Genomic DNA, 25,967 nt, shown 5'->3' on the forward strand with positions numbered 1-25,967 from the left:
AACAGCATGATCAATTGTAGAAACGAACCAAATGGGCCAGCCACAATTAAACAACAGTCTGAATGAGAATGTACGTATGAACCAGTGGAACAGAATAAACAGGCAGCTAGAGAAATAAGTATTCATATGAAACAGGCCAAGGACATGCAATCTAATCAACTTAAAGATGAAAAAAAAACCACAAAATATAATCAAACAAGTACTTGAAGAATATACAGATGAATAGTGTCACAATACAGGGATAGGAAAGATCTTTTTAACCTTGACATCAAAATCTGAAATTCAAGGACTGAGACATTTGGCTGGCAACATTTTTTAAAATCTCAAATATGCAAAGAGCAAAAACAAATCAAAAATAAAAACAAAGAACAAATTAACCTAGATACTTTGGTCAAAGATGATAAAATAAGAAACTAGCTAAAATATTTATACAAGAGATATATGAAAGTCTGCTATTCTTATGCGGAAATGTCTTAAAAGTCAGTGAGGAAATTAATACTCCCCCTCAAAACAGACAAAGCACATTAATAAATTTTCCATGAGAAGAAACAGTATGCACACTTTTCCATGAGAAGAAACAGTATGGAATGATTGCCAATGGGGAACCTGCTGTATAGCACAGAGAACTCTACCCAATAGTCTATGATAATCCATGTGGGAAAAGAATCTGAGACAGAATGGATATATGTATATGTATGACTGAGTTACTTTGATATACAGCAGAAAGTATCACAACCTTGCAAATCAACTAGACTCCAATAAAACTTTAAAAAAAGAAATAGCATAGTAACAAACCTAACAATAGAAAAACCCAACTTTAGAAAACTGAGATCTTATTTTTTACCTGTCAGTTTGGCAATGATGTTCAAGACTGACAGTAGCCCTTGTAAGGACATGGCTCGTGATGTAGCCACTTAGGCAATTATGTCAGCATGTGAAGTGGCACACCCTTTGATCCAGCAATCCTTCCCCCAAGAATCTGCTCCAAGTATATTATTGTGAAAGCACAAAGATCTAAATACATAGCACTGTTTATAATCATGGGGGGGATAGGCAGTAAACATTCTAAAGTTTCACAAATAAGAGATGTTAGGTAAACATGTATTTTTTGACATTTATCGATAGGAAAAGATCCACGATACACTTCTGGGTGAAGAACAGGTAAATGACCATGCACAGCATGATTCCATTTCTGTGTGTACACCTGTGTGTTCCTGAATATCCTTATACATGTCCAGAGGAAAGCTTATTAAAATAGTTATGGTTGTCCCTGGATATCAGAAACTTAGGAGTTCCTGTCATGGCTCAGCAGAAACGAATCTGACTAGCATCCATGAGGATACAGGTTTGACCCCTGCCCTTGCTCAGTGGGTGAAGGATCCGGCATTGCCATCAGCTGTGGTGTAGGACGAAGAAATGGCTCAGATCTGGCATTGCTGTGGCTCTGGCGTAGGCCAGGGGCCATAGCTCTGATTCATTCCCTAGCCTGGGAACCATCATATGCTGCGGGTGTGGCCCTAAAAAGACACACACACACACACAAAAGAAAGAAAAAAGAAATTTAAAATTTAAAGAATTTCTGCTTTTCTTACTCTTTGAATTTCATATAATGTGCACAAATTATTTTTCTGAAGAATGCAATGGAGCAAAATTTTTTAATCTCTTGCTTGAGTGTAAAGTGATACACTGCATAGACTGCTACTTTCCTTCTGTCGCCTTCTCTCCTCCTCTAGTGACTTTTGTGTCACCATGTGCGTGTTGTGAACACTGATTAGAGAGTTCCCTTCCTCCTCTCTGGTTCCTGTTCATTCCTGAGGGTCACTTCATCCTTGCCTTTAGTTCCTAGTATACTTGTATCTTATTATAAATCTCTCTCTCTTTTTTTAGTTTAAGCTAACTCAAGTGAGCTTGTTACTTGTGAATAAAGGAATTCCATGTAATACAGTGCTTTTGTTTTCCACCTTATCAATCACCCCATCCCATCTGAAAAAAGAGCAGTAAATCTTATAGTCACATGAAGATTTATCATAGGCAATGTCATATATTTATGACCTATGGCAGAGGTAACTGAAACATCAGCTCAAAGCAGGTATAATAAAGGCAAAAACACTACATCAAGATACGGGGGTGTTCATTCCTGACTATGAGAATTGTTGAAAAGGCTATTTGAATAACAAAAACAAAGGGGACTTGAGGGTTCCCATCATGGCTCAGTGGCAATGAAATGTGACTAGCATCCATGAGGATGTAGGTTCAATCCCTGGCCTCGCTCAGTGGGTTAAGGATCCAGTGTTGCGGTGAGCTGTAATGTAGGTCGCAGATGCAGCTCAGATCCCATATTGCTGTGGTTATGGCTGCGGCTGTGGTGCAGGCCAGCAGCTGCAACTCTGATTTGACCCCTAGCCTGGGAACCTGGGAACCTCCATATGCCATGGGTGCAGCCCTTAAAAAAAAAAAAAAAAAAAAAAAGGCGGGATCGGGGGACTAATTTGTCCACATGGGCCATTTCTATGGTTAAAATAGTCTCCATTATCATGTTTTAACCACTTCATAGATTTATTTTTATTGAATTATATTTATAGATGAAAAGCTTTTATTTCTACTTAGACTGTGAAATACAGAAATGTATTCCCCTAATAGGCCCATTATGTTCAACTTATCTCCAGCAAACAAATTTATTCTTCTCACTGCCCTATTTTTAAAAGTTCAGAAGTTCCATATAATACACAAATCCTCATAATACCATAATTGTCAACCTGGCTAATAAGCCACAGATAAACAAATCCTTTTCCAGGTGTGCTGGATGTCAAGTACAAATCCAATTAATCCACCTTCATCTCCTGAAGGCCTCTCCTCCCCACACAAATTTCCCTAGAAGGTAGGCAAAGGCCAAGATCCACCATACAATTTCAAAGATGAGTTTCAAAGACTTAACTACGTATCTGCGCCTCCAGGGCATAACCCAGACAAACCCCCAGGCCACGCACTGCCAACTGTTGGCCTCTCTGTTTGGACTCCTGCTCAGGGAAGGGACATCTTTCTAAATGAATGGATGGGGAGCCAAGCAAGTCCCCATTTGAAGCTGAGATGCATTAAGAGTTACGAAGGTTAAACAATGTATTTGGGAGGAGGCCATAACACAGTGGTTCAAAGCAAAGTGGTTGATCCAGGTCCATCATTTATTAGTCATTTGGCCTCCGTGTACCTTCACCTCCCTGTGTCTCAGTTTCCTCCCCTGTAATAACATCCAGGAAAGGGGCCATTATGAGGATTAAAGGCAATACTCTATTTACAGCCATCAGCCAATTCTCAAGAGTAAACATAGTCTTGCTTGAGCGCCAGCTTAGTGGGATCTGTGCTGGAAACTTCCCAGTGGTAGACACTCATGGCTGCCTGATCAGAGCAAGGTCCCTAGAGAATCCTGGGATAAAACATGTCTCTACATAAGATGTTTACCTACTTCAATGTAGGTAAGTGCTTATTTTATTTTTTTAGCGTTTTTTTTAATTACTCAATGAAATTATTACTTTTATACTTGTACAATGATCATCACAATCCAATTTCACATGATTTCCATCCCACAACCCCAGCGCATCCCCCCACCCCCTGAACTGTCTCCTTTGGAAACCGTAAGTTTTTCAAAGTCTGTGAGTCAGCATCTGTTCTGCAAAGAAGTTCAGTCTGTCCTTTTTTCAGATTCCACATGTCAGTGAAAGCATTTGATGTTGGTGTCTCATTGTCTGACTGACTTCACTTAGCATGATAATTTCTAGGTCTATCCATGTTGCTAAAAATGCCAGTATTTCGTTCCTTTTAATGGCTGAGTAATATTCCATTATGTATATGTACCACATCTTCTTGATCCACTCCTGGTAAATGCTTATTTGAATAATGAATAATGAGTAATCCCTTTCAATTCAACAGAAACTTATGTTAAAGCTACCAGGAGCCTATTACTTTAAGATGTTGCCTTAACGTGGCCTTCTCTAGATCAGATGAGAAGTCACGTAGCAGCTCCCACGTGCTACCTTTTCTGGAGTATTTTGAGAGGCAAACATAGATGTGACCAAAAAGCAGCAAAAAATGCTGGCTAAAATGAAATGTTTTGCATCCCAAACCACATCCTACTTCCTTGGAAGGCAGGCCCAGGTAACTCATCACCAGAGCAGAGAAAGTCATACTCTGACATTTCAGATTAAGAAATGAAATGAGACCATAAGGGTGACATTCCCCAATACAGTACCTGGAGCCCAGAAAGCGTTTAGTGAATGGTATGACTCTTACCGTATCACCTGAACAGCATTAAAGAAGCAAAACACATATTAAGTAATCTAATTGAGACCATACAAGTCACTTTTTCAGCACAAGAGTCTTATGGACTCTTTGTTTTCCACCTTTCACTTGGCATAATCCCCATAGGATCACAAGGCTAAGTTGGGGAGGCAAGGGGGTCTCGAGCCATGAAAGATCTGCACAAAGCAAATGGCTGAAATCTCACTATGTGGTCAGACCCCAAGCAGCCAAGAACACATCTGTCCTAACATTTCACTAAAAGATGGGTGACAGTGTAACACCACACTCAAGCTTTGCCCTGGTACCAACTGCATGAACATAAAAATCCACAGATGGCCACATGGGCACCACCCCAAGTATTCTGGCAGCCCAAAGTTAACAAAAGTACTTTTTATAAGGTAAGACCAGGCAAGGCAGCAGGACATCCACTAGATTTAGCTGAAGATGAGCAGAATATACTATTCTTAGATTGAAGTTATCACTAACATTTGACACATTTATGACCAATTGCTAAAAAACAAAATCCCAGAAGAAAGAAACCAAGCAATTTTTCAGTAGCCGTAAAAGAGAGACAGAAAGAGCCAAAGAGAGAAAAGAGGAAAAACTGTGAAAACAAAATTCTTCCAACTTCCAACTTTTAGCACTTGCCAAAAATTTCTTTTAATTGAAACCTTGAGAACATTTTCATTGAAAGCACAACCCAATGATTAGAGCTCAGCTCTACTATGTCAGAAGGTATCTGACCCTAAGGAAAAATGCCCAATTCTCTTTTCACAGGTCCTTGGGTCAAAGGAAACTCAGTGAAGCCAAGTTCTGAGCACTGATGCCCAAGGTCTTCAAAGATGAGAAATGACCCTGCCCTTTGCAGGCAGAAAGAAAGGCTCTAGAAATCCCTCCCTATACCTCTAAAAGCAATATTCCAGCAAACTAGAAAGAGATGTTACATGTAAAAAAAGATTCTCAATATATATGCATCTGCAACCTATATACCACAGCTCAGGGCAAAGCTGGACCCTTAACCCATGAGCGAGGCCAAGGATTGAACCTGCATCCTCATGCACACTAGTCTGTCTCGTTTCTGCTGAGCCAGAATGGGAACTCCTTCTTCAGTCTTTGTATGCTTTTCACAACTGGACAACTTGAGAGATGCCATGAATTCTCTGTTGCTCAGTAATTCACCGTTCCCCTTCTCATCTATTTACATGTCTTTATGTAAAAATACAGACAAAACTAAATTAGTAATATGGGTAGCTAGAATGTAAGCTTCCGAAGAACAAGGGAGTCTACCCTGGTACATGGCTACTCCCCCAGACTTTCAACAGTGCAAGTCCAAGGATGCCCACAAATATTTGACTATATGAATAAAGTAACAAATAAATAAGTTTATACAAGTGAATCATTAACTCATTCTAGGAACTGACCAAAATATACATGCTACAGTTTAATGTTAAAAATGACACTGAAATGCTTTAAAATAAATTTTAAGTTTCTTTATTCTCAAAAAAGTTTGTTTTGCCCATTTCATTCCCATGAAAAGCATAATTTCTGATGCTTTGCAACTCTCCTTCCCACACACTCCCAAAAAACGACAGCCATTTTTTCCCCCAATAAAAGCCCAATTAACCAACATGCAAATGACTAAGAATTTCAATTAATCACAGCTATGAAGAGTTTCAAAAAGAATCATATTCATGTTTTAGAAAGCAGCCACTAGGCCAAAACAGAACTTTTATCACCAATTCCCTGAAAAGGGCAACTGAGCATGGAGTTCAGATACCAAGAAATACCCTATAATTTCAGTATTCTATGCATTATGTTTAAAATAACCCTGAGATGTTGGAATACCTTTGAAGGAACAAATAAAAACTCAAATGTTTTTGCTACACTCAATTCACTAAAATAGGACAATGCATTTAAAAAAATTAACAACTGTGTTGTCTTTTCCTTAAGGGGAAGAGAAGCAGGAAAATGGTGTTTTAGTTCTTCCTTGATCATTCAGAAAATTAAACTGACTGGACCCTTCCTATCCCCACTCCTCCTACAAAGCTGTCAAAGGCCAGGATATTCCTATTTGGCAATTCCCAACTTCCCAGTGGGCTACAGCCTCGTCTACTGCAGCAGCCCTGCCCAGCCGACCTGCCTGCCAGCTCCCCTCTAGACCAGAACAAACCATCCAGGACAGCCACAGAGTTTGTCCTTAGCTACTAGGCTGTAAGAATATCCTGGGGCTCTCCTCCTCACCCCACTCCCCAACCCCCACCTCGCCTATCCTGGAGTGAGCACCCAGCACCACCAAGTTCACACTCTTCCTTGAACCCTGCACCATCTGGGCGGTTCCTCCTGCAAGGCCCTTTGACGTCTCATCTTCTATGCCTAAAACGGCCTCCCCATACCTCTGTTCCCCTGATGGTCCATCCAGTTCTACCTACTCCGAGGAGACCTCAGTGGGCCACACCTTTGTTTCTGCATTTACCCTATTAAGTTGAAATAGTCTATTTCAGAGTCTATATTCCACATGGAACTTGCTCCCAGAGGGCAAAAGCCATGGTTCCCCCCAGAGTTCTTGCCTCAGCTCGGAGCACAGTTCCTAACACCCATGAAGTGCTCAGTACATATCTGAAGAATTAACAAATATATCTTGTATGATCAATAACTCTGATACACCAGGAGTGACAGGAGGGGGCTTTAGGAGGCTGGGGTCTAGCACAGGATCATCATGGGGCATGTGCATGTGTGTACATGCATACCCACACTGAACAGAAGGGGCTGCCTCATTCTATGAGCCTCCTTCTGGTCAAGGTCAAGGTCCCAGCTAAAGCTCCCCTCCCACCTTTCCTCTTTCAGACCCAGGAACTGGCTGATGACTCACTCTCCTGCCACAAACCTACTGTCATTAAGTAAGCTTCTCTCCCATCTGGCCTGTTGTCCATCAGGGAACTACACTATTTCATGACTATGCTTGTTTTTCCCATTACAAAAGCAAATAAAGGTTTAACGCTTAGACAATGGTACAGTGAGAAGCAATTCCCCATTCTAACCCCTAAAGGACATCTGTTGGGCTCACTCCAACCTTGGACCATGTGGCAAAACACAGAGTCACATAGGAACCAACAGTGCAACCTGAGGCACACAGAGAGGCAGGTATGGTTCATCAACTATCTGAGCATTTCTTATAAGAGGGTGAGGTGAGAGGCTGCAGCCAAGCAAGCAAGACGGTTCACCCATACCGTGGAATGCTGTTCGGCACTACAAAGAAATGAGCTCTCCGGCCATGGAAAGATATCGAGGAAACAGTCTTATAAGTGAAAAGCCAATCTGAAAAGGTTGCGTACTGCACGATTCCAACCAAATAACATTCTAGAAAAGGCCAGACTATGGAGATAGTAAAAAGATCAGTGCTTGCCAGAAGTCGTGGGGAGGGAGGGATGAACAGGCAGAGCACAGAGGATTTTGAGGACAGTGAAACTATTCTGTTACACAGCAATGGTAGACACACATTGCCATACATTTGTCAAAGCCCTTAGAATGTCCAACACCAAGAGTGAATCCTAACACACAGTATGAACCTAAGTGATTATGATCTGTCAATGGAGGTTCATCAGTTGTAACAAATGTGCCCTTTGTGAAGGATGCTGATAACAGGGGAGGCTGTGCCTGTGCGTGGACAGTGGGTATGTGGGAACTGTGGTTATTTGCTGCCCAGTTTTGCTGTGAACATAAAAACACTCTAAAAATATAAGGTCTGTGCAAATAGAAATAAAAAAGATGAGGCGGTGCCATAGCTGGCTTCCAGGCACGGAAGCCAGGCAAACTCCTATGGCAGAGTCTGGCAAGAGGTTTATAGTGAGACAAGGTGGGCTGGTCTGTGTAAGTGGTGATGGGGGACTGGGGTCCAACAGCCAGCTGGATATCACTTGCACATGGCAGAGTAGTAAGGTTAACAGGAGCTCCCATGCAGAGCTCCTACCTGCTAGATGTGACCCTACGAAAAGTATCGTCCCCCAAATTTATTCTCACTGCCACGTCAGCCTTTAATTTGAGGGCTACTCCTCTCTACTAGCTCCTCAAGAACTTCTATCCTGAAATAATTCAAATGAAGAACATAGAGCGAAGACACCTACCTCCTCAGGAGGTAAACCATCTAATGTTCTGTGCGAGTGAAACACCCATCAACTACAATGGAACAGCCCAGGGCTGCCACCAGAAGGAGTGGGCTTCCTATACAGGAAACATATTGAACTCCTATAAACATGCATAATGGCCCACTCCTCCAGCCCTCAAAGCCTGGATACCCAGGTGCCACTGGCCAACAGGACACCATAAAAGCAACAGGAAGAATCAAGGTGCATAGTGGGATTTCATCAGCCTCTGGACAACTTAAACTAGGTGTTACCAACAAGAACATGGGGCCCTTTGGGAGGATGGTTTTGCTAATCGAGAATAAATTAGCTACGTAATGTGGAAATCAGGGACATTTATTTTTTTTCTTATCAACAAGAACCTGTCATCACTTGGCTCTGATTAGTAGCTATTGAAGCCCTCAAAATTCATCTTTCAAGAGCAATTTTGCTGTTCTAATATCTCTTACTACATGCAATCTGGTTTTCATGAATTGCCACCTAACACATTTTGTAAAAGGCTAAATCCCTCCTATCTTTGCTCAACTGGTCAAGGATTCCTCTCTACAGATTCATTTATGTACACTGCATTCAAAACCAAAATACTCCACAACAAACAGTTCTTTTGTCACCACAACTGCCTCCTCCTCTTAGAACATTTTGAAAATAAATCAATTCTCCTCATTCATATGTGTCCTCCTTCCTGAACTGTCGTTCCAGGTCCCCCTTTCCCAGGCAGCCTTCCTTCCCACACGGTTTACCTACTCTCCTGTTTGCATGGGTCTGGGGTTTCTCTGCATAATTTGGGAATTCATGATATCATATTATATTTCTTCTAATACTGGTTCCTCAAGGTTCTCCAACTCCAGCTGATACAGAACTCTCAATAGCCGGGCACAGAGACTGGCGCTGAGTCACTCATGGCCAGTGGCATCCTTGTTCCCTTACACTCACACTGAATGCACATGGGCAAGGTGGGTCCTGCAAGGCTCACCTCCCTCTGGAGACAGGCAGGAGAACCTCCATCACAAGCCAACCTAAGGACCACATAAGCATAAAGGCCAAGGGTAAAACATTGACTTTTTTCTTCTCTGCATGTGTGATCACTGGGCTCTGGAACAAGAATAAAATCTCCATACGAGCAAGATCAAGACTCAAGCCTTTCCTGTATTCCTTCAAGACACTTTCACATGATGGAATTTCCAGGAGATGGTTTTCAAGTGATGTTTTCAAGCTAATAGCAGTTATTTTCAGGCAATGGAATTTCAGAGCTTTTCTTTACAACCTCATGCACCATCTTAATACCTAAAGCTTTCTACTACAAAACTCAGATAATAAAGAGAATAATGAACCCCCAAATACTCATCACTCCGCTTCAACACTTATCAATTCACAGTCACTCTCACTTCATCCAGACCTCTTACTTCCTTGTGTGAATCTTCCATTTTGAACCAGTACCAGCTATCATACCATTTCAATATACTGTTTTATAAAACTAGTATTTTCAAATCAGAAAAATGCTTAATAAAGCTGTGTACCATTACAAAAAAAAATTAAAACCCTATGCTTACCCAATACAGTTGTAGGCCTCTCATTCTCTTTGTTCCCAAGCATACATCAAGACACAGATGACCCAAGACAGACCCAGCAGGCCTGTGTTTGATTCCTGGCAGCACAGGAGCTGTCTGGATGACTATAGGCAGGACACCGCCACACCCCCGGCCCCTACACCTCTGTTGCCAAATAGGAAATCAGGACATGAAGGCTCAGATGCTCCCAGTTCACCTGCATGGGCACAACCAGGAGAGCCTACTCCCCTTTTCTATGTTTTCTGTCACTACCCAGAGTAAAGGTGCCTCTCCTTGTCAAAAATAAAATCAGTACGTAGATAGTATTCAAATAGCAAAGTCTTCTCCAGGAACAACTTTCCTACCATATGACCCTTTTATTTAAAAAAGAAAAAAAAAAAATCATTCTATTATTGGTTTTTTCCTTTGATCTCAAATAAAAAATGAAAAATACAAAACAGTGTCCTGCTTGACTCTCTCCCTTGGTCTCTGCCCTTGTGGAACAAGTACATGAAATTCTCTCGATCCCTCCGTGCCCTTGGATAAGATGAAGCAGGCTGCCCACAGAAATGACCTGCTGAAAACCACTGGTGCAGATGTCCAGAGGCCTTTGGGGAGGGGAGGACTCCTTAGAGGGTGCATTGCTGTCCCCTCTAAGGTAACTGTGAAATCACTTAAATGACTATGGACCAAATCCTAACTCAAATACAAAACTCCTCATGTAACTGTGCTACTTCTCCACCTCACCTCAGACCTTGATTCTATCTGTACGATCCACTTGTAGCTAATTCAAGTCCAGACAGGCAATAAGCGTAAAGGCCACCAATTTTTGAAGACTTAATACAAAAAGAATATAAAATACATCATTAACCAACTTTCTATTATATTTTGAAATTTTAACATTTTGCATATGCTGAGTGAAATAAAATGTTAAAATTAATTTCACGCTTTTTAATGCGGCTACTTGTAAATTTAAAATTGTACGTGTCTCAGAGTTCTCTTGTGGTGTGCCAGGTTTAAGGATCCAGTGATATCACTGCAGTGGCTCGGATTGTTGCTGTGGCGTGGGTTTGAGCCCTGGCCTGGGTACTTCAACATACCTAGGGGGTGGCCAAAAATAAATTTTTTTTTTTTTTTTGGTCTTTTGTCCTTTTGGGGCCGCACCCACAGGATATGGAATTTCCCAGGCTAGGGGTCTATTCAGAGCTGTAGCTGCCAGCCTACACCAGAGCCACAGCAAGGCCAGATCCGAGCCGTGTCTGCGACCTACACCACAGCTCACGGCAACGCAGGATCCTTAATCCACTGAGCGAGGCCAGGGATCGAAACTGCAACCTCATGGTTCCTAGTCGGATTCGCTGCGCCACAATGAGAACTCCTGGCCAAAATTTTTTCAATTAAATAAAATTACACATTTGTCTCATATCTCTAGTACAGTACTTCTCTAGGGTCTAACTCTTTCACAACAGCATAAATAAACCTATTTATCTCTTATCAACTCACTTATAACTGATGTTACTCGAATACAACCCTAGAACTAAAATTAATTCACTTGGACTTCTCTTTCAAATTATTTTGTACACTTCCCCTAATGGTTCCTGCCAATTCCCATTAAGATTTAAATATTTAATTTAAGTGTTCCAGTAAGACAATCACAGCTACCTTGAGCATAACATATCACGTAATCACCAGACAGACCCCCATCAGACTGAGAGTCAAAACATTTAAATGCTGTGCTATTTAAAAAGCAATTTCCAACCCCTATTTTTTTTATCTCACAATCAGAATATAACATTTCTTTTGGCTGTTATGACCTTGAGTATTAGAATTTCACTCTACACAGCTGAGAAAATATTCAAACCCGTGTTACTACTACAAGACAAAGGAGGGCTGGGCATTCTCTGTAAACCAAGAGGAAAGCCACTTATCTACCTCCTTTTGGTTTCCAATGGATGAAACAATAAACATCTGATTAAACTGAGGATTGAACACTGATTTTTTTTTTTTTAAAGGAAAGTCAAACAAATATTCCACCTGACCTCTGAACATCACTAGACTTTAAGGTGCTTCCCAGCTGTGTTTCCTTGGGATCATTAGAAATCAAGTAAGTTTGGTCAAAAAAAATTGCATGGAAATCGAATTAAGTAAACCTCCATTGTCTAGCCCAGTGCTATCCCCAGGGTGGTCTGCCTATAAGTAGTTAGTGACTGGTCTGCAATAGCCCAAGTACAGAAATTGAGAGTAAACATTTGGAAACTTTCATAGCAATCTGACAAACTATTTACATTGGTTGAATGTAATAAAAATAAAAGTGCTTATATATTGCATGTCTTTTTTCAAATATTTCACTTTTATGGTATTTTTTATTGACATACAAAAGTAGGTCAGCCCAAAACAAAGTATAAATTACACTACGATGATTCTTTTCAGAAACACTAAACCAGCTCACTGGAATCCTCCATTTTTCTCATCATTTAATTCTACATTTGTAGGAGTTGGGAAGCAGAAAATAATCAAAGGAAAAGGGGGGGCTAAAGCTACATTTTTAGGAGGAAAAATCACCACTTAGGAGAGGGCGAGTAAAGCAGAAGTATTTCCACTGCATAGCTAGGATTAGGGTCTATAATCATTTTACCCCTGTAATTACAACACCGTATTTCCTCAATTACAAGACATATTTCCTCAATTATAAAATGCCATGGATTATAAACCACATTGTGATATAATACACAAGTGATGAGTCCTGACTGAATATTCAATTACACATAAGCTGGAGTTCCTGTTGTGGCACAGTGGAAACGAACCCGACTAGTATCCACAAGGATGTGGGTTCTATCCCTGACCTCGCTCAGTACATGAAGGATTCAGCACTGCTGTGAGCTGCGGTATAGGTTGCAGATGCAGTTCGGATCCCATATTGCTGTGGCTGTGGTGTAGGCTGGCAGCTACAGCTTCAACTTGACCCCTAGCCTGGGAACTTGCATATGCCATGGGTTCGGTCCTAAAAAGCAATAAATAAATAAACAAACAAATTGAAGTTCATGTGCGGAATGATTATGTGTCAACTAAACAAAAATGTCAGTGTTCATTAAATACACACGAAAATCAAGTACTGGTGTTTTTAAAAAGCCTTCTAGGTTGAAGTTAAAAGCTAAAAATTTCTAGGTGAGTATAGAGCCCCTGAGTAAACACCAACCATATACAAAATGTTCTGAGGGACAGAAAAATGAAGAGGCAGCCCCTGAAGAATTCACAATCAAGACAGCAAGACAGATGGTACCCAAAATACCAAGGAGCAAAGAGCTAAGCAGATTAAGCATCAAATGATTCGCACTGGCAGTCGCTTCAATTACATCTGGTCTCAAAACTGCTTCCTTAGCCCTGCACCAGCCCATAGAGAGGCTCCTAAGACGGCTGCGTCCTTCCTGGTGCCTGTGACCCAAGGTCAAGAGCTGGGCAAGGAGTCAGGCATCAACACTCCCAGCCGTCACCAGCTGTTCATGCCTGGGCAGCTGGTTCCCCTCGCAGCCTCAGTGTTCTCATCTGTATTAAGTGGTAATAACACATATCCCTCAGGGTTACAGGAAGGGTGTGTTTTGATGCTAAAGAATTCAGGGATTTGGGCAAGTTGTAGACTGAAGGCAAGGAGAAACCACAGCCCAAGGGAGGAGGGAAGACACCTGGAAAAAGGAGGTCCTGGGGAGACAGGGAGAGGGAGATTTTTCCATCCCAGAGTGCCCCTCGCACTGGACACTGGCAGGGACAGAGCGGGAAAGGTGGCACTTCAGGGACCTCTGCTTTCCACGCAGGATGGGATGGGTGTTCTCTATGAAAAGTGGGTGCAGGCAGAAGGTACAGTGAGGTGAGAACCTAGGTGGGTATGAACCAGGAGCTGGGAAAGGACATCACGGGGGAAGAGGCTGCGCAGAGGCCATGGATGCCAGTGTGCATGGTCAGTCTCTAGTGGGGTCCCAGAGGAAGCCATGCGGCCTTCATTCTCCAAGGCTCAGGACAAGGGCATTGGGCACCCAAGTCAAGGAGACAGTGTCAGCAGAAGAGCCCAAAGGAGTGGGAGGGAAAGGAGGAGCTTTTGGTGAGGTCAAAGGGCAGAGAGTGGGGGTGCCATGAGAGCGCACAGCAACTGTCAAAAGGGGCTCTACCTCTGGGAAAACCAACACCTGCCTCAGGCTGTGGATATGGAAACTAGGAGGCATGGCCTTGACCGAGAGCCAATCAAGAGTCAGCTGGGATGTCATAGGCACACCTGCAGGGGCCCTGCAGCTTCCAGTCCTTGAGGAGCCTAGGGAGGTGGGAAGGCCCAGAGGCAGGGGTCAGCTCCTTGGTGAAGCCTGGCATTGAGCACCAGGGACAGCACACTGCGGGGGAGGAGCCTCTGGGCAAGGAGGGGCGTAGCAGGAGGAGGTGATGGACCTGCAGGTGGCAGCAGGGCATCAGATCCCTCCTCCAGACCTCAGGGTGTGTGGGAGAAGGAACCCGTCCCCAAGGAGGCCCACCAGGGCAAAAGGGACTAAGGAAAGCCTGAGGCCACAAGGGAGTCTGGAACAAAAGGTTGGAAAGCAGCATTCTGGGCTGTTTTGTCACTCACAGGATACTTGGTCTTCTAGATACTCCATTTTTAAGTACTCAGACCTCTGGCTGCTACCGCACATGCTGGCATTAAAAAGTCCAACAGAGAACAGGTTAAAAAGCCATCATTTAAGGACAGAGGAGCGGAGGCTGACAGCAGCCCACCTAAGCGCGGATGTGTGCCGAGAGGCTGCCAGGAAACTCAAGGCACCTGCCAGCTGAGTGTTTCTCTTGAGGAAATGACTGTGCCCTGTGTCAAGCCAGAGAACAAGGAAGGAAGAACTCACATACCTAGAAGAGGGCAGGTACCTGTTATGTTACTTCCAGATTAGGCACTGGGAGCACCACCTCCACATGGCAACACACTAGACACCAAGACAATGAAAGATGGTTTCCAGTACCTGTCCTGCCCTTGAACACCATGGTTAGAGGAAGAGGAGCAGCCAGTAGACCAACGAGACCTAAGAGGCATGTCAACTAAATGAAACAGATATTTGATCAAAGGCATTTTGAGGTGGGATACTGGTTCACTAATTTTTAGAGATGCTAATTATGCTTAAGAAAAAAAAAGCCCAATCTAAAAGAGTTACATATTGAAATATATACAGACAAAATGCAATGCTGAGGACTGATTTCAAACTAATTAAGTGAGTGGAGGAGGAGTTCTCGATGAAACAAAATGGGTTGTGTATTAATAATCACTGAAGTGGAGTGATGGGTACCGGGGAGCTCATACTGTTTTTCCACTTTGGCAGGTGTTTCCAATTTCCAATTAAAAATTAAAAATAAATAAATGAGAGGCAATACATGAAGGTAGAGAACATTGCTCATAATCTAATTGTGTTAGTTTGATGCCAGTACTGCAACAAACTTGAAACTCTGCAAGTGTGTTTAAATGATTCCAATGCCTAAGGCTTTAAAGGTAAATCGACAATTCCAAAGGAATTGAGGCTTTTCTTTAAGATTTCTAAGGAAGCAAGACTAGCTGGCTGTACACACATGTGGTCATGCTTGAGAAGATCCAGGAACTACATCTGCCCCAACAGTGTGTCACCTTGACATCTGAGTTTGGCACCTTCCCCTACAATGACATGAAGCAAGTTTGACTGATTCACAGGCGTGATGAGCAATAGACTCCTGTCATGCTTTGCTGCCTAGTTGAAGAATCAAGCAAGGGAAAGGTGCCAAGTGTCAGGCACCCTCCATGGGACTGGCACCCCATCTTAAAGCCACCAGAGGAATGGCAACAAGCCAGGGAAGATACAGAATGTCTGCTCTGAAAGCTAACAGCTGATAGTGTCGCTCTGATAATCGCCTATAGCCCCCACATAGTGACCAAATTGAGAATACCTGGATTGAGAGATGACACTCAAGATATAAAAAGTCAAGGTCAAAAGGTCAAATCACCACTCCTCCCTACACTACCTACACACACACGCTTACACTTCCATTACCAAACTTAGGACACCTTCTGTGCTACCACTTTGCAAAGTCAATGGTTCTCAGCGTGGGGTGACTTTGTCCCCCAGAGGACATGTAGCATTATTTGGAGACATGTTCAATTTCCACAAGTAACTAGGGGTGCTACCAGTATTTGATGCTTAGAGGCCAAGGACACTGTTATACATGGTCCCATGTATAGGACAGCCCCACACAACAAAGAATGATCTGGCCTAAATGTCAACGGACTCAAGTTGAGATGACCAGGATTAAGCAAGTAAAACTTAGGGCTCAAGGAAGATTCAGACTTGTTCAGAGATACAGGGAGGAAGGGAACTCAGCCTGTCTTTTACAAGACCTGTATTTATATATTTCTACCAATATTCTTTGACCAGATATGGTATTTGATGCCATGTCCTCTAGTGTGGCTCCTCTTTTTTCGTCCACTAGCACAAAGGGGGCCAGACACTCAAGAGACTATAACTGCCAAGACCAAATATTTGCTTTATTCCAACGGCCATGTTTACCCAAGATTATTCTGCCCTTGGTGAACTGGAAACCAACTGGCTATTGACACACATGGAATACAGCCAAGGAGTAGTCTGGCATCCTTTCCCATGGGTGGCAAAAAGGGAATATGGTTCAAGATACCCATCTCTCAAAACCACCTCAACTTTTCGATGGAACCACTTTGAAACCCCTTTGGAAACAAGTACCTATCACAGGGCAATCCTGTTAATATTTTCAATAGCACTGGAGAGTCTCAAGAAGAGGACAAAGAAGGACAGTGGCAAAAGGAAAACTACATAGACAGGGAAGGAAGAGGAAGAACAACTATTACCAAATAACTTAGCAGCACTTTGACCCAAAGTAAGCAGAAAGGAGAGCCAACCCACAGCTAATTACTGCTCCATCAACTGTAGTTTTTAAAGCCAGGAGACACTATCTTTAGCGTGACTGTTAACCCTGAAAGAAAACCCACAACGGACCTCCACAGTATCCAATTATAGACTCTCTTGTTTGATTTCTACTATGTACATTCACACAGGTGTCCTATTTATATAACAGATACTTCTGGTAACAAATTCAGCTGCATCTGATCTATACAATCACGAAATTTCTCTCATGTGCCACACAGGTTCTTCTTCTTCTTCTTTTTTTTTTTTTTTTTTTGCACAACCATTCATTCCTCTTCATCACAAAAATTCCACTGTGGTTACAATCAAGATTAACCACGTTACACCTGCTTACATGAGATGCCAAGAGATGTCCAACAGGACTGTACCAATGCCACATGTGAACTCCAGCTGCTATCCGGTCACCAAAGTCTGGGTGTCAAGGAGATGGCGATCCTGATGTCCTGAGCACTGATGCCTGGGCTAATGCCTGCTCTGATGGGAACTTTCTCAATCTCCCAGCTTCTAGAAAGGAGCTGAGGTGCTAGACTCAGAAGGTCAGGCCTGAGACACCCTGCCCCAAATGCCCATGACTTTGGGGTATAGAGGGGAAGGTCAGGGCAGACCCTTTGGTCCTCTCAGAGAGTACTCACACCCAATCCCTAGCCTGAAGAGGTTGAATAATGCCCCCCCCGCCCCCACCCAAAGCTATGTCCATGACTTCATCCAGGCAACCTGTGAATATGCCCTGATTTGGAAAACACCTGCAGATATACATTTAGATTTTGAGGATACTGCGATGCAGTCATCCTGGATTACATAGGTAGGCCCTAAGTCCAATGAGAAGTGTCTTATAAGAAGAGATGACACAGAAGACAGAGGTCTACGTGTGGAGTGTTGTAGACCAGACAAAAATGCTTGAAGCCACCAGAAGTGAAAAGAGGTCAATAATCATTCTTCCTGGAGCCTTAGGGAACACGGCTCTGCCAACACCCTGATTTTGACTTAGGACCACCAAAACTGTTAGACAATAAATTTCTGCTGTAGTGAATGAAGGGCAACAAAATATGCTACTTTGAGATAATTCTGATTTTTCAGCTGTAGGCAAATAAGAATCAGCAAATGCAGGGAGAGGCTTTCTCTGAACTCCCCTTATCTGCCTCAAGATAAACCCTCCAAAAGCAACTCAATTGTATAAATGCCCTCCCCTAGAGTTTCATCAACCAGGGGAGATTAACTCACCTCAGGATAAGAGACCACACACCTAGATAAGCTGTGATATCACAACTCCCACCCATTCTTCAGAAAGTCCATTTATCTTCCTTAAAAATCAGTTACTCTCTCCCGAGGCCTACATCCCCCCTCTTCCCTATTAAGATCATGGTTAAGCATGAATTCTAGCTCCACCTCTTAGAGTTACTCATTTTTACCCCATATATATGTATCATTATACATGATACACATGCCCATAAACTTCTGTTTTTCTCTTCTTCATCCTTTATGACAGGACTCACCTAAGAACTCGAAAGGGGTAGAGAAAAAATTATTTTTCCTCCCGTACATAAGCCACACAATTTGTGGTAATCAGTGAAGGCAGCCCTGGGAAGCTACTCCATGGTCCCACCCTGGACCTGTCCAGCCTCAGCATTGCAGAATAGCCAGGTCAGGGTTCACCTGGGCATCCTCCAGGTGCTTCTTCCTGCAGCCCCTGAAGAGTTCAGGAAGGCGGGGCTGGAGATACATGTCTTCCTTCAGCCCTGGGAGCCCAGGCCAAGGATTTTTCCAGAGGATGAACTCTGGGGATTGGTCAAGCCAGTGATTCCATCTGTCACGGGCAGAGCACCACTGTTAAGAAATAATGGGAGAAAAACCCCTAAAACCTCGAAGGGCCTCTGATAGGGGGCTGTCATCAACCACCTGTGCTGATACTTCCTAGGGACTTTCCACTGGCCACACCACTGTGATTTCAACAATGTCAGGAGTTCACTATTTATTCCGAGTTTGATTTTATTGTTCTCTGCCTTTTCTTTAAATGGCCCCCTCTTACATAAATAGGCCTAACAAGTATCATTTAGTGTTGCTCCTTAGAAGACATGCCCCTCTCAGCATGCCTCCTGAGCAAACTGAAGCAGAGAGGGCTTGAGCAGTTTGCCCCCAGGTTGTGGGCTAGTTGGTGGAGGAGCCTGAACGGTGACTTAGAGCAGACTCCAGAGCCTATGCCTTCAACCTCAGCCCACATTTGGCTCTGTCTTATGGGGCTGGGAGGTTTGAACCCTCCCTCCTCTGTGTTCCCACCAAGCCCCATGCCTAAAGCCCCACTGCCCAGGCCTCTTTCCCTTGATCCCCATTCCTAATAAAATTCAACAATTAGATACACAAAAATGCTCACGCCCTGTATCGGGGGCTCAGAGGATTCAATCCAAACAGGAACAGCGACATTTAAGTGAATAGTTACATCGAAATAACTACTGGGGTAAGAGAAGAGGAGAATTCCAGAAGTTCTAAGTTATACATGTCACCTTCACCTACATGTTGGCTCTGGCTCCTGCTGAACTTAATGATCCCCATGAAGGCACGCACCTCATATTCAGGCAAGGTTCTGTCATTGTCAGAAATGCCACTTCAGGAGTTCCCGTCGTGGCGCAGTGGTTAACGAATCCAACTAGGAACCATGAGGTTGCAAGTTTGGTCCCTGCCCTTGCTCAGTGGGTTAACGATCCGGCGTTGCTGTGAGCTGTGGTGTAGGCTGCAGACGCGGCTCGGATCCCGCGTTGCTGTGTCTCCGGTGTAGGCCAGTGGCTACAGCTCCGATTCGACCCCTAGCCTGGGAACCTCCATATGCCACAGAAGCGGCCCAAAGAAATAGCAAAAAGACAAAAAAAAAAAAAAGAAATGCCACTTCACTAACTGCTCCGACTCCAACCTCTTTCTGCTCAAATCCCCCCTCTGCAAGGTTCCGGGTACCTGTGGGACACATACGTCCTCAGTCAGTGCTTTCTTTTAGCCAAGTACCCTCACAATGCATTTCAGATGCCTTTGAAATGCCCAGTCCCTGAACCAGTCATCTCAGCGAGGGCGATCTATCATCACAGAATAATCCTACATGCAGAAATGCTCTCCGAGATCAAGACTCCAAACAGTCACTCTTCACACTCATAATAAACTTGGAAACAGTCTGATGATCCAAAAGAAGGGTCTAGGTTAACAAGGTTTCATAGCTATGAATTACATAGCTGAAAAAAAAATACTGCTCGTGAGATTTTGAGAAAGCGCTTACTCTGTATAATACATGAGTATTATACACATAATTTAATTGTACTTATAGCTTGATCGCAACTGTGTTAACTCAAGAAATAAACCAACCCACCCACCCCATAGAGAAGAAATCTGATAGGAAATTCATCAAAATATAAATTTTTACTGAGAGGTGGAGCTATGGGTGTTTATTTCTCTTTTACTTTTTAATCTTGCTATCTATTTTCCATAATGACCACGCATTACAACTGAGAGTAGAGGAGAAAAAAATGAACTTCAGATTTATAAAAAAAGATGAAGGTCGTCCCCATAGTTCCGCAGCCAAAGTTGTTCACAATGACACAGAGGACCCTGCATGAGTGGGAGCTGCTTCTCTCAGGTTCCATGGTCCCTGGCCCTCCACCTCGTGCACCTGACCTTCCCAGGCACATCTAATTACTCAGATTCCCTGCATCAGCATCGCACCCTGCACCGTGTGTACTTCTTCCCTGCTCTCTCCCACGGGGACCCGGGTTCCAAGAGGGCATGGGGTTTTATCTTGGAGCCACTCCTGAGACCCCAAGTGCCCAGTAAAGTCTCCAGCACATCCCAGAGTTCAGCAGACATTTGCCAAAGAAGTAAGAAGCATTGAAGCCCTGCTCACAGCTGCCTCTCCTCCCTCACATTTTTCCTGAGCACCAGCCTCTCCTGGTTCTTCATGCCTTGTTAGGAGTGACCCATTGGTATCTGTTTTCACAGAACAGCACACATACTTGGTCCAACAGGACATCTGTCAAGCTGCATTTTAGTTATTTCTTTCCCACATGAGCAGCAACCAACCAGACAGACCAGGCACATTTTAAGCCTGAGCCTTGACAGGTATCGCATCCCTTTCCCTCATAGCAACACTAGAGGTAGCTGTTATCACCCTCCTCCTGGCACAGATGAGGAAACAGAGGCTTGAAGATGTGAAGTCACACACGCACTCCCACAGCTAGGAAACAGTGGGGCTGCCTGGCTCCAGAGTCCAAGCCTTGACAAAACTATGCTAGAGCCCAGGGCCAGGTTCTCTGTCTGCCTTCTGCAGTGGACTGTAAACTTCTTGTGGTCAGCAAGTACATTATGCTACTTGTTGAAAGCGCACCAACACTGCTACACATAGCAGACATTCCCATAGTTGATTTTAACCACAAGAAGAAGGGCTTAACGTGAATTATTAGACCGACTCACCACGTGAGATGACCCCAGACCTACACAAGTGGAAGTTTCAAGGGTCTGCCTAGCAATGCAAGGGTAATCAAAACAGGTTCAAGTAAATTCAGTTTAATACACAGCTATGTAAGGAATTTAAGGGTGCAAGTGATGCCAGACATGCCCCCTGGCAATCCAGAAGCGCTTAATTAAGAAGTGGTATGTTAATTATTGCTCTTAAATATCCATTAGGATAGCTCCCCTAAAATCCTCTACGGGGTAATAGTATCCTAAATTTGGGTCATAAGTCCTATTTCAGAAAGCTCTCTTAGGCACATCATCAGTCACCTGAGTACAATTTATTATGTACTTTAATGTTTTAAAATTTTGCCTGTAATTCTAAGACAGGTGACTTTCCACTTTTGCCAAACCAATGCAATTTTTTAACTGTACTAAAAGAATATTGTGGACTCTTCTCAAAACGCTATTTGTGACCTTTATTCACTCCTGGCAAATCAAGGGGAAGTTCATGCCCTGAGTGTGAGCTGGGACATCACACAGCATGTACGCCACGCCCGCAGTGTCTTAACACTTATTAGCAGCTTGTCTAGGACTGCTGCTGGTGAATCTCCAGCAACTAGACACGCACAAATTAGCAGGTCGTACACGCACCTCTGTTCCATGGGGCTAATTGCACAGGCGAGAAGAGAATATTTATAAGCATTTCTGAGAACATTTATGGCAATGAGGAAAATGCAGCATCTTGCAAAGCATCAGAAAATTGATGTGCTCAGGAAAAATACAAAAGCGTGATTTTTCGGAAAAATCTCTAAGTTATATAATCCAGGAGGGGGCGAAACCTAGCAAAACCTGAAGTGGTCGCAAAACTTTCTCATCAAGGCCTGAAGTCTTCATGGATTAAAATGAGCATTGCCATGATCATGGGAAAAGTCCAATATGATGGTCTCTGCTATTACCTGTGAAACAGACCAGCCTCTCAGCCCCATAACAAAGCCCAAAAGGAGGTCAGCCTGATTCCCACCAGACTGTGTCTTCCATCAAATCTACCAGAGTCTGACTTATGAGGAACAGTCCACCAGACAAGCCTCTGAAAGCCCAGGGCACAGCCACCACTGTGCCTCACACAAGGTGTGTGGCTAAAGTCGTGAGCCCTGCAGCCTCCCTTCCTCACCTGCAAAATAGGACCAACCTGTCTACAGCCCCAACTTTTGACCATCTTAGGACATATGCACTCATTTTTAAAGTTAAAACACCACCATTGAGGATAGGCCAACTGGTTTTTGTTTGCTTGTTTTAATTAAATGTCCCATATGAACTCATTTATTGGCTCAATGAATAGGAATCACATGCATGGCACTGGCCCAGGCAGGACCCCACAAAGGAGTAAGGCTAGGCCTGAGCACAGAACTGTGCTCTCAAACCCATGAATGGCTACAATATAATGTGATGTGCACTGGAGCGGGGAGGGCTTCCATCCAAAGTGTCCTGAGGAGATAACAGTGGGATGGCCCAAAGTAACCACAGAAGGGGCTTCTCGCAGGAGGTAGAGCTGACTCTGGAAAACATCAGCACAGCTAACAGTGGAGATGGGAAACAGCAACCGGGCATCGTGTACAGGGAATGGCAGGAGAGCCATGAGGTCTTAGAAGAATGAGAACCTTTCAGTGAGGCTGGATGAGGAGAGGGTGAGGAATGGGCAGCCTGAGGTGGGCACCACCACCTGCAGGACCACATCTCACCCCCACTATTCTGAGGTAACCACCACAACCCAAAGACAACAAGACTCTGGTGACCATCACAGCAACCCCTCGCCACAGTTACTACACTTCTCACACGTGGAGGTTCAAGAAGGGAGAAGGCAACAAGACACGTGGCTAAGGTCAAACCAAACAGGTTAGAGATAAACATTTTTAAGATCATATCCACTATGAGGTATCACCTTACACCAGCCAGAATGGCCATCATCAAAAAATCTACAAAAAATAAATGCTGGAGAAGGTATGGAGAAAAAGGAACCCTATTACACTGTTGGTGGGAATGTAAATTGGTGCAACCACTATGGAAAACAGTATGGAGATTCCTCAGAAAACTAAAAATAGAATCACCATTTGATCCAGCAATCTCACTCCTGGGCATCTCTCCAGAGAAAACCATGACTCGAAAAGATACATGTATACTCTAATGTTCATTGCAGCACTATATACAATAGATAAGACATGGAAACAACCAAATGTCCATTGACAGAGGAGTGGATAAAAGAAGATGTGGTACATTTACACAATGGAGTACTACTCAGCCATTAAAAGGAAAGAAATAATGGCATTTGCAGCAACATGGATGGACCTAGAAATGATCATGCTAAGTGAAGTCAGTGACACAATGAGACACCAACATCAAATGCTATCACTTACATGTGGAATCTAACAATAGGACACAATGAACTTCTTTGTAGAATAGATACTGACTCATAGACTTTGAAAAACTTATGGTTTCCTAATGAGACAGGTTTGCAGGTAGAGGGATGAGGTGGGGGTTTGGGATGGAAATGCTATAAAATTTGGTTGTGATGATCATTATACAACTATAAATGTAATAAGATTCATTAAGTAATAAAAAAAGGAAAAAAAAAAAAAGATCATGAGTAGTCAGGAGTTTCAGCCATGGCCCAGTGGGTTAGAATCTGACTGCAGTGGCTCAGCTCACAAGGAAAAGAGGTGTGGGTTTGATCCCAGACCTGACAGAGTGGGTTAAAGGATCTGGTGTTGCTGCAGCTGTGGCTTGGATTTAAACCCTGGCCCACGAACTTTCATGTGCCACAGTGTTGTCATAAAATGGAAAAAGAAAAAAGATCGGAGTTCTCGTCGTGGCACAGTGGTTAACGAATCCGACTAAGAACCATGAGGTTGCGGGTTCGGTCCCTGCCCTTGCTCAGTGGGTTGACGATCCGGCGTTGCCGTGAGCTGTGGTGTAGGTTGCAGACGCGGCTCAGATCCCGCGCTGCTGTGGCTCTGGCGTAGGCCGGTGGCTATAGCTCCGATTCGACCCCTAGCCTGGGAACCTCCATATGCCGTGGGAGCGGCCCAAAGAAATAGCAAAAAGACAAAAATAATAATAATAATAATAAAGTTAATATTAAAAAAAAAGATCGTTAGTCAAGGCTATACGAGAAGCCTATCTATCTGATATGGGGCACAAATTGGCTCTAGAGAAAAATAAAATTAGAATATATATTTAGTTTAAAAGGAAAGAATTGCTCCCAAACCAAGTGTACCTATTATGCATTGGGTATCAGGAATTTGAAGATGATTAAGACACCATCCTTGGCATCTCACAGGGATCGGGAGGGATGGACAGGGGGTACCTTTTCAAGGGAGAAGATGTTTAAATCTACACATTGAGAAGAGAGGAGAGGAGAGAAAGGAAGGGCTGGGTGGAAATACTGCAAGCGGGAGAGTTCCTGAGAAGGACAGGAACCTGGGACATCAGGGAAACAAACCTCAAAGGGATTCAAGAAAGGCCAAGCCCGGTGTGTGGGAGAGAATATTCAGGAAGCAGATGAGGCAGGAGTGGCGATCTGAAGACTGAGGACAGCAGCAGGCCACTGACTAGACATGAACACAGAGAATGAAGCCCTTTGGCAACAAACAAGACTTCCCATTTCAGCTTCTTCCTCTGCCCCATACAGTGTTTGGCTCACTGGTGCTCCCAAATGTAGGCAATTGTTCCTGGAATGTCAGATCCTGTGTGCACTTTCTGTGGAATACTGGGGGAGGGGGGCAGCCCCAAGAGTCCCCGGAGGTCTTAGACGTGAGGCGAACTCACCTGTAAATGGTCCCCAGGCAGAGACCCTAAGGAAGGCCTCGGAATGATTCCACAGAAGGCTCTGGCTTCTCTGGTGAAAGCATTAGCAGTCAGGAAAGGGCTTAAGGAAATGCAGACACACCCGCTGAGGAGGGGCCCGGTGGGGTGTGTCACATTCCTTTGAAAACAGGGCCCCTGCTGTAATTTGTGTAATCAGACCAGAGATTGGACTGCAGAACTCTGCTTCCCATTTACTATAGTATCGCACTCCTGCCCAGGAAACCCCACCCGGGCTTTTGTTTGGAATTCTTTTTCCTTGATTAGGTGTAAGCCCTATTATTCCCGCCCCTCCAAAATAACACATGGGTCTGATGAAGCCGAGATGCCCAGCGCAGTCAGAAACCAACCTCTGTGAATCAGGCAAGCTAGTTCTTTTCTTCTCTGTCGTTTTAGAACAATGATTTCTTTTTCATTCCCTACTCTGCACAAGAAGGGGAAAGCAGGGACATTCTGTACAAATGGAAAGGCACATGATTTCTCCTCTCTGGGAAGAGCCATCCAAGCCCAGGGGAGCACTCCTGGGCTACGGGCTGCACACAGGCTCTCACTGCCTTGCCTCCTGGCCCCAGGACAGGCTCAGCTCCTGAGAGAGGCGAATGAAGCCACAAAGCCCTATCTCTGCACAGAACCTCTGGATCTTTGCAAATGCTTTTGGGGAGGAGCTGCCCCTCACTCTCTGCCTCCTGGCAGGAATGGCAGTGCTGCCCTTGGTTGCTATCTAGCTGCCTGTATTATGCAATTCAGCTGGGATCCAACAC

General features: G+C 43.8%; 1 protein-coding gene across 5 annotated transcripts in view; it reads right to left on the minus strand.

The window, feature by feature from the left end:
- TLN2 (talin 2) overlaps positions 1-25,967 on the minus strand; it is a 469,337-nt gene that overhangs the window by 267,592 nt on the left and 175,778 nt on the right. The gene's annotated exons all lie outside the window — the stretch shown is intronic.

This window comes from Phacochoerus africanus, chromosome 2 (genome assembly GCF_016906955.1).
Source record: "Phacochoerus africanus isolate WHEZ1 chromosome 2, ROS_Pafr_v1, whole genome shotgun sequence".
In the NCBI taxonomy this organism is placed as follows: Eukaryota; Metazoa; Chordata; class Mammalia; order Artiodactyla; family Suidae; genus Phacochoerus; species Phacochoerus africanus.